Genomic DNA, 14399 nt, shown 5'->3' with positions numbered 1-14399 from the left:
CCAAACTGAGGAATGAAGACCATGTACTCTTGAGGGGTCTATAATGAGCCTTTTCTCTCCTAAAAGAAGGTAGGGGTTCAAGGCTGTAAATATTTTGATGATTTAAAGTCTTTCCTAGATGAAGTAATGGTTTCTTTGATAAACCTGCCAAACTTAATACACTTCTGATCCATTTGTTTCTGTCACCTGAAATTATTTTCTGGACACAAATGTCAAGTATATTTTACTTCCCTACTTTCTGACCCCTCGACTCTCTCATTCTCTTACCAGCCTGAATAAACACAAGCAGCTATCTGGGGAAAAAAAAAAAAAAAAAAAAAAGATGGGAGGACCATTAAAATGGTATTTTCCCCGGGTTACTTTATTAAATCAAGATTATTTTACTGGGCTTCCCTGGTGGCGCAGTGGTTGAGAGTCCCCCTGCCGATGCAGGGAACACGGGTTCGTGCCCCGGTCCGGGAAGATCCCACATGCCGCAGAGCGGCTGGGCCTGTGAGCCATGGCTGCTGAGCCTGCGCGTGCGGAGCCTGTGCTCCGCAACGGGAGAGGCCACAACAGTGAGAGGCCCGCGTACCGCCAAAAGAAAACAAAAACAAAAACAAAAAACAAAACAAAAAAAAGATTATTTTACTGGCCCTTTTTCCATAAAACTTCTATAAAATTCTATTTCAGAGACATTCTTCCTCATTCTTGGGAAGCCTTGAATTTCTAGAGTATCCTTCTCATATCTTCAAAAAAATCTACCAATGGCTTCAAACACATACTACTATCTTCCCTAGTACTCTAAGTCTTGTAAGCATGAAATCTGCAGGTGGCTTTCATATTTTCAGTCTCTTACGTCTGTTGCCTTGCTGCTCTTCTTGTGGTTGTTACCTTGCTGCTTGCAACATGAGAAATAATGCTTTGAGATATAATTTAAGTTTTTAATAGTACAGCATCCCACCTCTGTATCAATTTATTTACTGATCAGAATAGATTAGACTTTCCTATGATAATAAATTGCCAAGTCCTAGTGTCTTAATTCATTAAAGTTTTATCTATTGACCACCCCTTGTTGACCAAGTATTGACCACTTCATTAAAGAGAGAGCTGCTCTCTCTTTAATGATGATTTTGTGGCTTCCTCCTTTTTATAGCTGTGCCATCAAATGCAGTGCTTCCAAGGAACCATGGAACGAGAAAAGGACCAGAAGTAGTGTATATTTAATTTCCCAGAAACTAGTTGCATGGCTTCCAAACTGACTTTAGGGGAGGCTTGGGAATATGATATTCCTGCATTCCCAAGAGGAGAATGTTGTGAAGAATTATCTGCCATAACTTACTGTTAACAGTTAATTAGCATCAGATGATCAAAATAATTTTTGTTCCCTTTTCTGCTTTAACCTAAGCTAAGAAAAAAAAAAAAATCCTGTGTGATTTTCTAAACTCTCTGGTAGTCACTATTCATCCATATATGAGTATATGAGTTTCCTATTATTGAAGTAAATTACTGAAACATATCAATATCCCTAGACTAACTGCCCATACCCCTAACTCAACATTCTTTTAAATGTGTGTGTTTTCTTGTCTTTTTTAATGTAATACTTCACTCTTTATTTTTTTTTGAATTTAATATCATTTATTTTTTTATACAGCAGGTTCTTATTAGTCATCCATTTTATACACATCAGTGTATACATGTTAATCCCAATCTCCCAATTCATCCCACCACCACCCCGACCCCCGCCACTTTCCCCCCTTGGTGTCCATACTTTTGTTCTCTACATCTGTGTCCCAATTTCTGTCCTGCAAACCGGTTCATCTGTACCACTTTTCTAGGTTCCACATACATGCGTTAATATACGATATTTGTTTTCCTCTTTCTGACTTACTTCACTCTGTATGACAGTCTCTAGATCCATCCACGTCTCAACATATGACACAATTTCGTTCCTTTTTATGGCTGAGTAATATTCCATTGTATATATGTACCACATATTTATCCATTCATCTGTCAATGGGCATTTAGGTTGCTTCCATGACCTGGCTATGGTAAAGAGTGCTGCAATGAACATTGGAGGGTATGTGTTTTTGAATTATGGTTTTCTCTGGGTATATGCCCCGTAGTGGGATTGCTGGATCATATGGTAATTCTATTTTTAGTTTTTTAAGGAAACTCCATACTATTCTCCATAGAGGCTGTATCAATTTACATTCCCACCAACAGTGCAAGAGGGTTCCCTTTTCTCCACACCCTCTCCAGCATTTGTTGCTTGTAGATTTTCTGATAAGGCCCATTCTAACTGGTGTGAGGTGATATTTCATTGTAGTTTTGATTTGGATTTCTCTAATAATTAGTGATATGAGCAATTTTCATATGCTTCTTGGCCATCTGTATGTCTTCTTTGGAGAAATGTCTATTTAGGTATTCTGCCCATTTTTGGATCGGGTTGTTTCTTTAATATTGAGCTGCATGAGCTGTTTATATATTTTGGAGATTAATCCTTTGTCCACTGATTCATTTGCAAATATAGTCTCCCATTTTGAGGGTTGTCTTTTCACCTTGTTTATGGTTTCCTTTGCTGTGCAAAAGCTTTGAAGTTTCATTAGGTCCCATTTGTTTTTTTTTTTGTTTTTATTTCCATTACTATAGGAGGTGGATCAAAAAAGATCTTGCTGTGATTTATGTCAAAGAGTGTTCTTCCTGTTTTCCTCTGAGAGTTTTATAGTCTCTGGTCTTACATTTAGGTCTCTAATCCATTTTGAGTTTATTTTTGTGTATGGTATTAGACAGTGGTCTAATTTCATTCTTTTACATGTAGCTGTCCAGTTTTCCCAGCACCACATATTGAAGAGACTGTCTTTTCTCCATTGTATATCCTTGCCTCCTTTGTTATAGATTAGTTGATCATAGGTGGGTGGGTTTACCTCTGGGATTTCTATCTTGTTCCATTCACTTATATTTCTGTTTCTGTGCCAGCACCATATTGTCTTGATTATTGTAGCTTCGTAGTATACTCTGAAGTCAGGGAGTCTGATTCCTCCAGCTCCGTTTTTTGCCCTCAAGACTGCTTTGGCTATTCGGGGTCTTTTGTGTCTCCATACAAATTTTAAGATTTTTTGTTCTAGTTCCATAAAAAATGCCATTGGTAATTTGATAGGGATTGCATTGAATCTGTAGATTGATTTGGTTAGTATAGTCATTTTCACAATATTGATTCTTCCAATCCAAGAACATGGTATCTCTCTCCATCTGTTGGTATCATCTTTAATTTCTTTCATCAGTATCTTATAGTTTTCTGCATACAGGTCTTTTGTCTCCCTAGGTAGGTTTATTCCTAGATATTTTATTCTTTTTGTTGGAATGGTAAATGGGAGTGTTTCCTTAATTTCTCTTTAAGGTTTTTCATCATTAGTGCATAGGAATACAAAAGATTTCTGTGCATTAATTTTGTATCCTGCTACTTTACCAAATTCATTGATTAGTTCTAGTAGTTTTCTGGTGGCATCTTTAGGATTCTCTATGTATAGTATCATGTCATCTGCAAACAGTGACAGTTTTACTTCTTGTTTTCCAATTTGTATTCCTTTTATTTCTTTTTCTTCTCTGATTGCCATGGCTAGGACTTCCAAAACTATGTTGAATAATAGTGGTGAGAGTGGACATACTTGTCTTGTTCCTGATCTTAGAGCAAATGCTTTCCGTTTTTCACGATTGAGAATGATGTTTGCTGTGGGTTTGTCACATATGGTCTTTATTATGTTGAGGCAGGTTCCCTCTATGCTCACTTTCAAGAGTGTTTATAAGGGGTGAAGAATTTTGTCAAAAGCTTTTTCTGCATCTATTGAGATGATCATATGGTTTTTATTCTTCAATTTGTTAATATGGTGTATCATATTGATTTGGGTATATTGAAGAATCCTTGCATCCATGGGATAAATCCCACTTGATCATGGTGTATGATCCTTTTAATGTGTTGTTGGACTCTGTTTGCTAGTATTTTGTTGAGGATTTTTTCATCTATATTCATCAGTGATATTGGTCTATAATTTTCTTTTTTTGTAGTATCTTTGTCTGGTTTTGGTATCAGCATGATGGTGGCCTCACAGAATGAGTTTGGGAGTGTTCCTTCCTCTGCACTTTTTTGGAAGATTTTGAGAAGAATGGGTGTTAACTCTTCTCTAAATGTTTGATAGAATTCACCTGTGAAGCCATCTGGTCCTGGACTTTTGTTTGTTGGAAGATTTTTAATCACAATTTCAATTTCATTACTTGTGATTGGTCTGTCCATATTTTCTATTTCTTCCTGGCTCAGTCTTGAGAGGTTATACCTTTCTAAGAATTTGTCCATTTCTTCCAGGTTGTCCATTTTATTGGCATAGAGTTCCTTGTAGTAGTCCCTTAGGATGCTTTGTATTTCTGCAGTATCTGTTGTAACTTCTCCTTTTTCATTTCTAATTTTATTGATTTGAGTCTTCTCTCTCTGTTTCTTGAGGAGACTGGCTAATGTTTATCAATTTTGTTTATCTTCTCAAAGAACCAGCTTTTGTTTTATTGATCTTGGCTATTGTTTTCTTTGTTTCTATTTCATTTATTTCTGCTGTGATCTTTATGATTTTTTTCCTTCTGCTAACTTTGGGTTTTGTTTGTTCTTCTTTTCCTTTAGGTGTAAGGTTAGATTGTTCATTTGAGATTTTTCTTGTTTCTTGAGGTGGGCTTGCATAGCTATAAACTTCCCTCTTAGAACTGCTTTTGCTGCATCCCATCGGTATTGGATCGTCGTGTTTTCATTGTCATTTGTCTCTAGGTATTTTTTGATCTCCTCTCTGATTTCTTTAGTGATCGCTTGGTTATTTAGTAACATATTGTTTAGCCTCCATGTGTTTGTATTTTTTACGTTTTTTTCCCTGTAATTAATTTCTAATCTCATAGCGTTGTGGTCAGAAAAGATGCTTGATATGATTTCAATTTTCTTAAATTTACTGAGGCTTGATTTGTGACCCAAGATGTGATCTATCCTGGAGAATGTTCCCTGCACACTTGAGAAGAAAGTGTAATCTGCTGTTTTTGGATGGAATGTCCTATAAATATCAATTAAATCTCTCTGGTTTATTGTATGATTTAAAGTTTGTGTTTCCTTATTAATTTTCTGTTTGGATGATCTGTCCATTGCTGTAAGTGAGGTGTTAAAGACCCCAGTATTATTGTGTCACTGTCGATTTCCTCTTTTATAGCTGTTAGCAGTTGCCTTATGTATTGAGGTGCTCCTGTGCTGGGTTCATATATATTTATAATTGTTATATCTTCTTCTTGGATAGATCCCTTGATCATTATGTAGTGTCCTTCCTTGTCTCTTGTAATAGTCTTTGTTTTAAAGTCTATTTTATCTGATATGAGTATTGCTACTCCAGCTTTCTTTTCATTTCCATTTGCATGTAATATCTTTTTCCATTCCCTCACTTTCAGTCTGTATGTATCCCTAGGTCTGAAGTGGGTCTCTGTAGACAGCATATATATGGGTCTTGTTTTTGTATCCATTCAGCAAGCCTGTGTCTTTTGGTTGGAGCATTTAATCCACTGATTTTTAAGGTAATTATCGATATGTGCATTCCTATTACCATTTTCTTAATGAGTTTTGGGTTTGTTTTTGTATGTCCTTTTCTTCTCTTGTGTTTCCCACTTAGAGAAGTTCCTTTAGCATTTGTTGTAGAGCTGATTTGGTGGTGCTGAATTCTCTTAGCTTTTGCTTGTCTGTAAAGCTTTTGATTTCTCCATTGAATCTGAATGAGATCCTTGCCGGGTAGAGTAATCTTGGTTGTAGGTTCTCCCCTTTCATCACTTTAAGTATACCATGCCACTCCCTTCTGGCTTGTAGAGTTTCTGCTGAGAAATCAGCTGTTACCCTTATGGGAGACCCTTTGTATGTTATTTGTCATTTTTCCCTTGCTGCTTTCAATAATTCTTTGTCTTTAATTTTTGCCAACTTGATTACTATGTGTCTCGGCGTTTCTCCTTGCGTTTATCCTGTATGGGACTCTCTGTGCTTCCTGGACTTGGGTGGCTATTTCCTTTCCCATGTTAGGGAAATTTTCAACTATATTCTCTTCAAATATTTTCTCAGGTCCTTTCTCTCTTCTCCTTCTGGGACCCCTATAATGCGAATGTTGTTGCGTTTAATGTTGTCCCAGAGATCTCTTAGGCTGTCTTCATTTCTTTTCATTCATTTTTCTTTATTCTGTTCTGCAGCCATGAATTCTATCATTCTATCTTCCATGTCACTTATCCGTTCTTCTGCCTCAGTTATTCTGCTATTGATTCCTTCTAGTGTAGTTTTCATTTCAATTATTGTATTGTTCATCTCTGTTTGTTTATTCTTTAATTCTTCTAGTTCTTTGTTAAACATTTCTTGCATCTTCTCCATCTTTGCCTCCATTCTTTTTCCAAGGTCCTGGATCATCTTCACTATCATTATTCTGACTTCTTTTTCTGGAAGGTAGCGTATCTCCACTTCATTTAGTTGTTTTTCTGGGGTTTTATCTTGTTCCTTCATCTGGTACCTAGCCCTCTGCTTTTTCATCTTGACTATCTTTCTGTGAATGCGGTTTTTGTTCCACAGGCTGCAGGACTGTAGTTCTTCTTGCTTCTGCTGTCTGCCCTCTGGTGGATGAGGCTATCTAAGAGGCTTGTGCAGCTTTCCTGATGGGAGGGACTGGTGGTGGGTAGAGCTGGCTGTTGCTCTGGTGGGCAGAGCTCAGTAAAGCTTTTTTAATCCACTTGCCTGATGATGGGCGGGGCTGGGTTCCCTCCCTGTTGGCGACCCAACACTGGAGCCTACCCAGGCTCTTTGGTGGGCCTAATGGCAGACTCTGGGAGGGCTCACGCCAAGGAGTACTTCCCAGAACTTCTGCTGCCAGTGTCCTTGTTCTCACGGTGAGACAGAGCCACTCCCACCTCTGCAGGAGACCCCCCAGCACTAGCAGGTAGGTCTGGTTCAGTCTCTATGGGGTCACTCCTCCTTCCCCTGGGTCCCGATGCACACACTACTTTGTGTGTGCCCTCCAAGAGTGGAGTCTCTGTTTCCCCCAGTCCTGTTGAAATCCTGCAATCGAATCCCGCTAACCTTCAAAGTCTGATTCTCTAGGAATTCCTCCTCCCGTTGCCAGACCCCCAGGTTGGGAAGCCTGATGTGGGGCTCACAACCTTCACTCCAGTGGGTGGACTTCTGTGGTATAAGCGTTCTCCAGTTTGTGAGTCACGCACCCATCAGTTATGGGATTTGATTTTATTGTGATTGTGCTCATCCTACCGTCTCATTGTGGCTTCTCCTTTGTCTTTGGATGTGGGGTATCTTTGTCGGTGAGTTCCAGTCTTCCTGTTGATGACTGTTCAGCAGTTAGTTGTGATTCCAGTGTTCTCTCATGAGGGAGTGAGGGCATGTCCTTCTACTCTGCCATCTTGAACCAACCTTCCTGTGTGTGAGTTTTTATATTTCCCTACTTTCTTTCCCTTGGTAACTCATTCACATCCCTGTTTCTACCTTCCACTGCTGTTGGAAGAGTAGGCAGGATCAGTTCATGGATTTCACATCAAGAAGAATGCATATTGTAGAAAATACATATGAAATATAAGGTAAAACAAAAAATGAAGATAAGAATTACATCATTTATTTATCTATTTAGTCAAGTTTACACAGTTTTTACCTCCATTGTGACAAGTTACAGGTGTAACTGTATTATTCTGCTGTTCATCCATAACAAAAGCCACAGAATTTATCCAATTTTACTCTTACCAGATATTTTCAAAAGCATTTGTATAGGTCATAGGGGCCCAATGCAGTGATATTCTGTCTTTAAAACTTGACCCAGCTGGTTGAAAATGTGCATTTTCTAACTAATTAAGCCTGGCCAGTTCAGAAGTGTGGTCACTTTAATTAGATGTCTGAGATAATGACCTTCTCTTCTCATTGTTAGTTCTGAGATATTCCATTACTTGCATGACTTGTTACCTAATTTTTAAAAATCTACTACATCTGCAGGAATTGCCACTTTCCTTTTTATCTTTGAGATTCTATCTGAAGATACTCACACATAAAGAACAACAGGTAAGATTCTTTAAAGGTCAATTGTGTATGTTTCTTAAAACTTTACCTAAAATATCTTATCACTTCTCTAACAATCTTATCACACAAGGTGATGCATTAAACTTTAAAATTAGATTTATTTTTGTCATGGACTTAATGACATCTTTATGCAAACATGTACTGACTGTTGGGTGCCAAGGTGAGAGGAAAACATCATGTCCCTCTTAGAATCTTGAATATGTAGATTATTGTTGGCAAATTAAAAGCAAAATCTCCTACTGATCTCCACAGGGGTAAAAGAGAAATAAAGTAGCTTCTTTATTGAATAAGCTTTAAACCAGGCTTTGATGTGAAATCATAGGCAATCTGCTACAGAGACTATAAAGTTAGAAAGACTTTTATATAGCCAAGTTGACACAACTGTATGATCAGTACCCCCAAGATGGCTGTTCTCTTGCTCTCTGTATATCCCCTACTTGACCAGTCCCTGACTCACCTACACACTACTCACCTGACTGACCTTCTCTCTTAATCATAGAACGTAATCAGTAAATGCCTATGTACTTGCCCCCTTGGCCCTAGCTAGTGACTGTTCTAATCGTTATCATAATCTTATCTCCACTATGATAGTTTATCAAAGGAGCAGTGAAGGGCTGGATCCTCTGCTGGCTTCCCTGGTAACTGATAAGTCAACAGGAGGACAATTCCCCTATAACTGGTAATCTCCTTCTTCTTCTGGTAGGAAAGTCTGTTGCCATGTCCTGCCTGCTATCTGCAGTCCACAGTGGGGTGTTGCTCCAGGACCCTCCTTGCTTTGGACAAGTAAAATCCCATATCAATTAAACTGTTTTTGTCCCTGTCACTGTCTCCGGGCTCATTCTTTGTTCTTGAGGCTGGGCTTGCAGACCTGTGGGTTGCAGCCCAACAGCTCTCTATTCTTTTCCATTGGTCTACAGATCTGTTTTTATGCTAATATTATGTCACTTCAATTACTGTAGCTTTGTAATAATATACTTTGAAATCAGTTATTCCTTCTCAATATTGCTTTGACTATTTTTGTTTTGTGGTTCTGTTAGGTAGTTAGTCAGACATCAGCAGCAAGTAAGTGACAGTGGCAGAAAGACAAGAGGGGAATAATCAAATCACACCCCAGCCATCTGGGGGCCCTCCCCTGACATTAGCAGCAAGGAGGTGACAGTGGCGAAAAGACAAGAGTAGTCAAGTTACACCCCAACCACCTGGGGACCCTCCCCTGACCCCACTCGGAACAGGTGAAACTATGGTTGGGTGGTGGGCAACTTATCCTGATAAAGAGGGAGCACAGCAACACAAGGGAACTTCCCCCGGGCTGCGCATGCCCAGACTAGACAGGTGTATAACCTACTGTAAACCCAAACTCATTATTATCATCACTATAATAAAATCTGCATGTGGTTTTGCCCCCACCCCTGCCCCCACCGTGGGCTTTTCTTAGCGAATCAAGGGTGAGGGCATGTGCAATAATGAACTTGTTTCATAGCTCAGGACTGTCAATCAAATAATGATCCCCGGTCACTCACCCACAATTGCACCCCGCCTCCTCACCGAACACTCCTTATAAACACCCTGAAGCCTGTACAGGAGTGCTGGTTTCACTTCGCGGAAACAGCCCTCTCTCCCTCTGAGAGCATAACTATGCTTTAATAAACTTTGCATTGAGCTTAAGCTGGAAGTGGTAGTCTGCAATTCTTTGCTTGCTATCACAAGGGCCGAGATTGCTGGTCCGGGACTTCCGCTGATCTCCTCTGTTGAAGCCATTTGACATAATGCACACCAAACTGGTAAGAGTTCCATATAAATTTGAGAATTTTTTTTCTACTTCTGTAAAAATTATCATTGAGATTTTGTTAGGGACTGTACTGAATCTGTAGATTACTTTGGATAGTATGAATATTTTAACTATATTAAGTCTTCTAATTATTGAACAAAGAACATCTTTCTGTTTAATTTCTTTCATAATTGTTTTGTAGTTTTCAGTGTAGGAGTCTTTCACCTCCCTGGTTAAGTTTATTTCTAAGTATTTGATTCTTTTTTTTTTTTTTTTGATGCTTTTATAAATTTGTTTTCTTCATGTATTATATGTCATCTGCAAACAGAGATAACTTTACTTCTTCCTTTTTAATTGGATTTATTTTATTTTTCCTAATATCTCTGGCTAGAACTTCAAGTATTATGTTGAATAGAAGTAGTGAAACTGGGCATCCCTGCCTTGTTCCTGGTATCAGAGGAAAAGCTTTCAGTTTTTCACTATTGAGTATGATGTTGGCTGTGGGTTTTTCACATATGATTTTGTTATGTTTCTTATGTTGATGTAAATTCCTTCTCTACCTAGTTTGTCGATTTTTTTTTTTTTTTTTTTTTTTTTTTTGTGGTACACGGGCCTCTCACCATTGTGGCCTCTCCCGTTGCGGAGCGCAGGCTCCGGATGTGCAGGTTCAGTGGCCATGGCTCACGGGCCCAGCCTCTCCGTGGAATGTGGGATCTTCCCAGACCAGGGCACGAACCCGCGTCCCCTGCATCGGCAGGTGGACTCTCAACCACTGCGTCACCAGGGAAGCCCGTTTGTTGATTTTTTATTATGAAACAGTGTTGAATTTTGTCAAATTATGTTTTTGCATCTATTGAGGTTACCAAGTGATTCTTATCCTTCATTCTGTTAATGTAGTGTATCACATAAATTGAACTGCAAATATTGAAAGATTCTTGAATCCTATGGATAAATCCCATTTGATCACAGTGATCAGCCTTTAAACATACTGTTGAATTTGGTTTGCTAATATTTTGTTGAGCATTTTTCCATTTATATTCACCAGATATTGGCCTACAATTTTATCTAGTCTGACTTTGGTATAAGGGTAATGCTGAGCTCCACAAATGAGTTTGGAAGGGTTCCCTCTACTTCAATTTTTTTGATGAGTTTGTGAAGGATTCGCATTAATTTTTCTTTAAATATCTGGGCCTTTCATAAAGGCATTTTGTTCATTTACTGTTGTTAAATTAGTGTTTCTGTGGGAGAATGAGGGCTGGGACTCCCTATTCCACCATCTTGTGCTCTGTAAAGATCAAAGTGAGAATGATTTTTATGCATAGTCCCCATTTTCTCATCTCCTGTTTTCTTATAACCGTTGCAATATAGGCAGCTCTGTGTCACTGCTCTACTGAAGCTACTCTTTCCCAAAGAATCAATAACATTTTAATTGAAATATAATGTTTATATCAATTTATTAATTTTCTGGACCTCTCTGATACAAATGAAAACGATGATCACTTTCACTATGAAAGTCTCAAACTTTTGTGTTTGGAGTTTGGATCGGTCCTCAAGTCCTAAGTATTAAGTATCTCAGCTTCCTTGCTGAGGTTCTTCTGTATCTCCATTTTAAAATTTGGAGGTTTTATCTTTTCTCATATTCCATTTACCATCAATATCTAATGACTCTATGCACATTCAGGTCCCTTCGACACTTACATATTAATATGTCAAAAATTAAACTGCCCTGCATCCACACATCTCTTTATATTTCTCCCTCTTGTCTCTGCAGTGATGAAAGACCATGTAACTTGACTCCTAAGCTATTAATAACAAGCTAAACTATGATACCACCTACCTAGACTGATTTAACTTCCTAATTTCATGTGTATTTTTACTGGATAAATGTCCATTTCTATTTTAGCATCTTATTTTGCTTTTGCTAGATCTACAGAACTACCATTTGATAGCAATGATTTAAAAATTGTTGCAGTGTTTTATTATTCCATATTAAGTTTTAATATTAGTTTTATTTGTTACTATTCTTAATGCAATATTTTCCAAATATTCAGGAATTTTCATATCAAATACATTATTTTAACAGAATTTTTAATTTAATAGCTTGGATTATTTATTTTAATGAGAATTTTACTAATAATTTAAGTGGTACTGATGGTGCATCTCTCCTTTATTTCTGTAAGCGCTAACTGCAAAGCCTAAGAGTTAAAGATTAATTTATTTATTTTTTCCTGACTTTGGATCACTGACATGATTCTCATGTCCAAGAAAAACAGAAAAGAAAGAAGAAAAGAAAAGAAAAGAAAAAGAAAGCTAGCTAAGTTAATAAAAGTATCATGAGACTGCTCTTATCTTAAACTACTTGTGAAATATTCATTGTCCTTTTGTCCTGAGAAATCAAATAACCTCTCAGACTTTCAAAGTAAACCTTTCAAACAAATCAATCAAGTTTAAAACATTTCCAAGTAAAATAAAAATTATTCCTCTTAATCATTTTTAATAAAAATGAATGCCACCTTTATCCTCCCCCACTCACTGACCTTAGTAACCAAATATAAATGTTGAAAATCACCCATCAAAATATTCATAAATGCATAATGGGTTTGAAAACAGACAGCCTTACCAGTTGCCTATATGTGGAAGTCTGACTTTTGAATAAAATCCTTATGATATGCCCATATGTTTTCTACTGCAAATCAGTTCTGTGTAACATAAATATGACAATATTTACTGCTTCACTGCTTGATGGCATTTCTAAAGTGGAAAATGAAGATCCAGAAATGTTTCCAAAATTTCATCCTTATTGTCTCTATACTGAAAGTAATGAACCCTAGATATCAGATTCACATAATCAATGGAAAGATGTATAGATCTTGCAAGATCATTTTTGCGTGCAAAGATGAGCACAATCAGGTAATGTAGACCAGAGTAAAAATGTACTCCTAAGAGAAGAATCATAACCATATGAAATATGAACAGAAAACTATTCCCACTTCTATTTGAAACAAGTTAGGACATCACTGCAGTACAGACCAAAAGGGAAACTGCCTTTTCGGCACCTCAAAGTTATTAATATTTGAAACTATCATGAAACAACACCTATTTCAGATATGTTCTAGATTAATAGAGATGTCATGTGGAGAAACACTGGAAAGTTGGTTGACAGGTAACTGTGGAAATGCCTTGTGGGGACGCTACATAACCAGGGGACACGAGAGGGGAGCAGTCAATTAACTATAGCATTACTAACAAGGATACAAGATAATTCCCTAAAGTCTGCCAGAAAAAAAGAAAGAATGGATATAATACCAGCTATCTTATTTAATCTATCAAATAAGGGGAATAGATTAGGTATATTTTGCAGGGATAGTCATTGCTTTGTTTGTAATAGCAAAATACTGGAAAACAAAATTGTCAACAATTAAGGAGTGGTTAAGTTAATGGAGAGCTAAGGAAGAAAACATTCTCCTATGTAGTTATTAACAGAATATGTATCCTGATATAAAACTCTCTCTAATATGTATTTTCAAGTAACAAAATACAGTGGACTCTTGAACAATGCAGGGGCTAGGGGGGCTGACCCTCTCTGCAGAGTGCAAAATTTGTGCATAACGTTATAGTCAGTATTCCATATTTCAGTTTCTACATCCACTGATTCAACCAACACCCCCAGGAGGGAGTAGTACTTATTGAAAAAAATCGCATAAAAGAGACACATGCAACTCAAACCTGTGTTGTTCAAAGGTCAACTGTAAATGACAAATTTATACAAATTACAATTTCATATATTTGCAAATATATTCTCATTTATATATGCATATAAAAATAGTACCTGTAACATATATATATATATAAAATATTTTTATAAGGAACAAATGAAGATTTTACAGACACGTCTGTGTTTGCATATATATGTATGTAATAATTTTTGAAAATAAGCCATCCACTAAAATTAGGCAAAAAACGTGAAGAGATACTCCTCAAAAGAAGATATACAGATTGCAAATAATTATATAATTATTATAACTGACATCATTATTTGGGTAAATGTGAATTAAAGCCACAATGGGTTAGCACTACGTACCCAATAGCATAACCAAAATGCGATAGGATGACAAAATAAAATGTTAACAAAAATGTGGAAGATATTCATATGTAAATAAAAAAGCTTGATATAGTCCAGATTATAGAAAATTTTAATGTTTTAAATAGTTTTATTTTCTTATTTATAAATATATATTGCTTTTGAGAAAAAGTAAAATTGAATTATAATTACCAGCTCCCAATTATATTTGACTTCCACTGTTTAAAAACAATTAAACTTTGCTTTAGGACAAATAAACCTCTACTTAGAAATATGGGGTTATCTCATTTTTAGCTATAATAAAATGGCTTTGTTTAGTTGCCTTGGGCTTTAAAAATTTCAAGAAAAATATTGTCATTCATGCTGTGTTCTTTCTTTTAAAATAATCCAAAATTGACTGAGTGTTGTGGCAATCTATTCATTATATTGGACAATAAAGCATACGGGTTAAC

Source organism: Pseudorca crassidens, chromosome 3 (genome assembly GCF_039906515.1).
Source record: "Pseudorca crassidens isolate mPseCra1 chromosome 3, mPseCra1.hap1, whole genome shotgun sequence".
NCBI classification, from domain to species: domain Eukaryota; kingdom Metazoa; phylum Chordata; class Mammalia; order Artiodactyla; family Delphinidae; genus Pseudorca; species Pseudorca crassidens.
Note: the sequence above shows the minus strand (reverse complement) of the source record.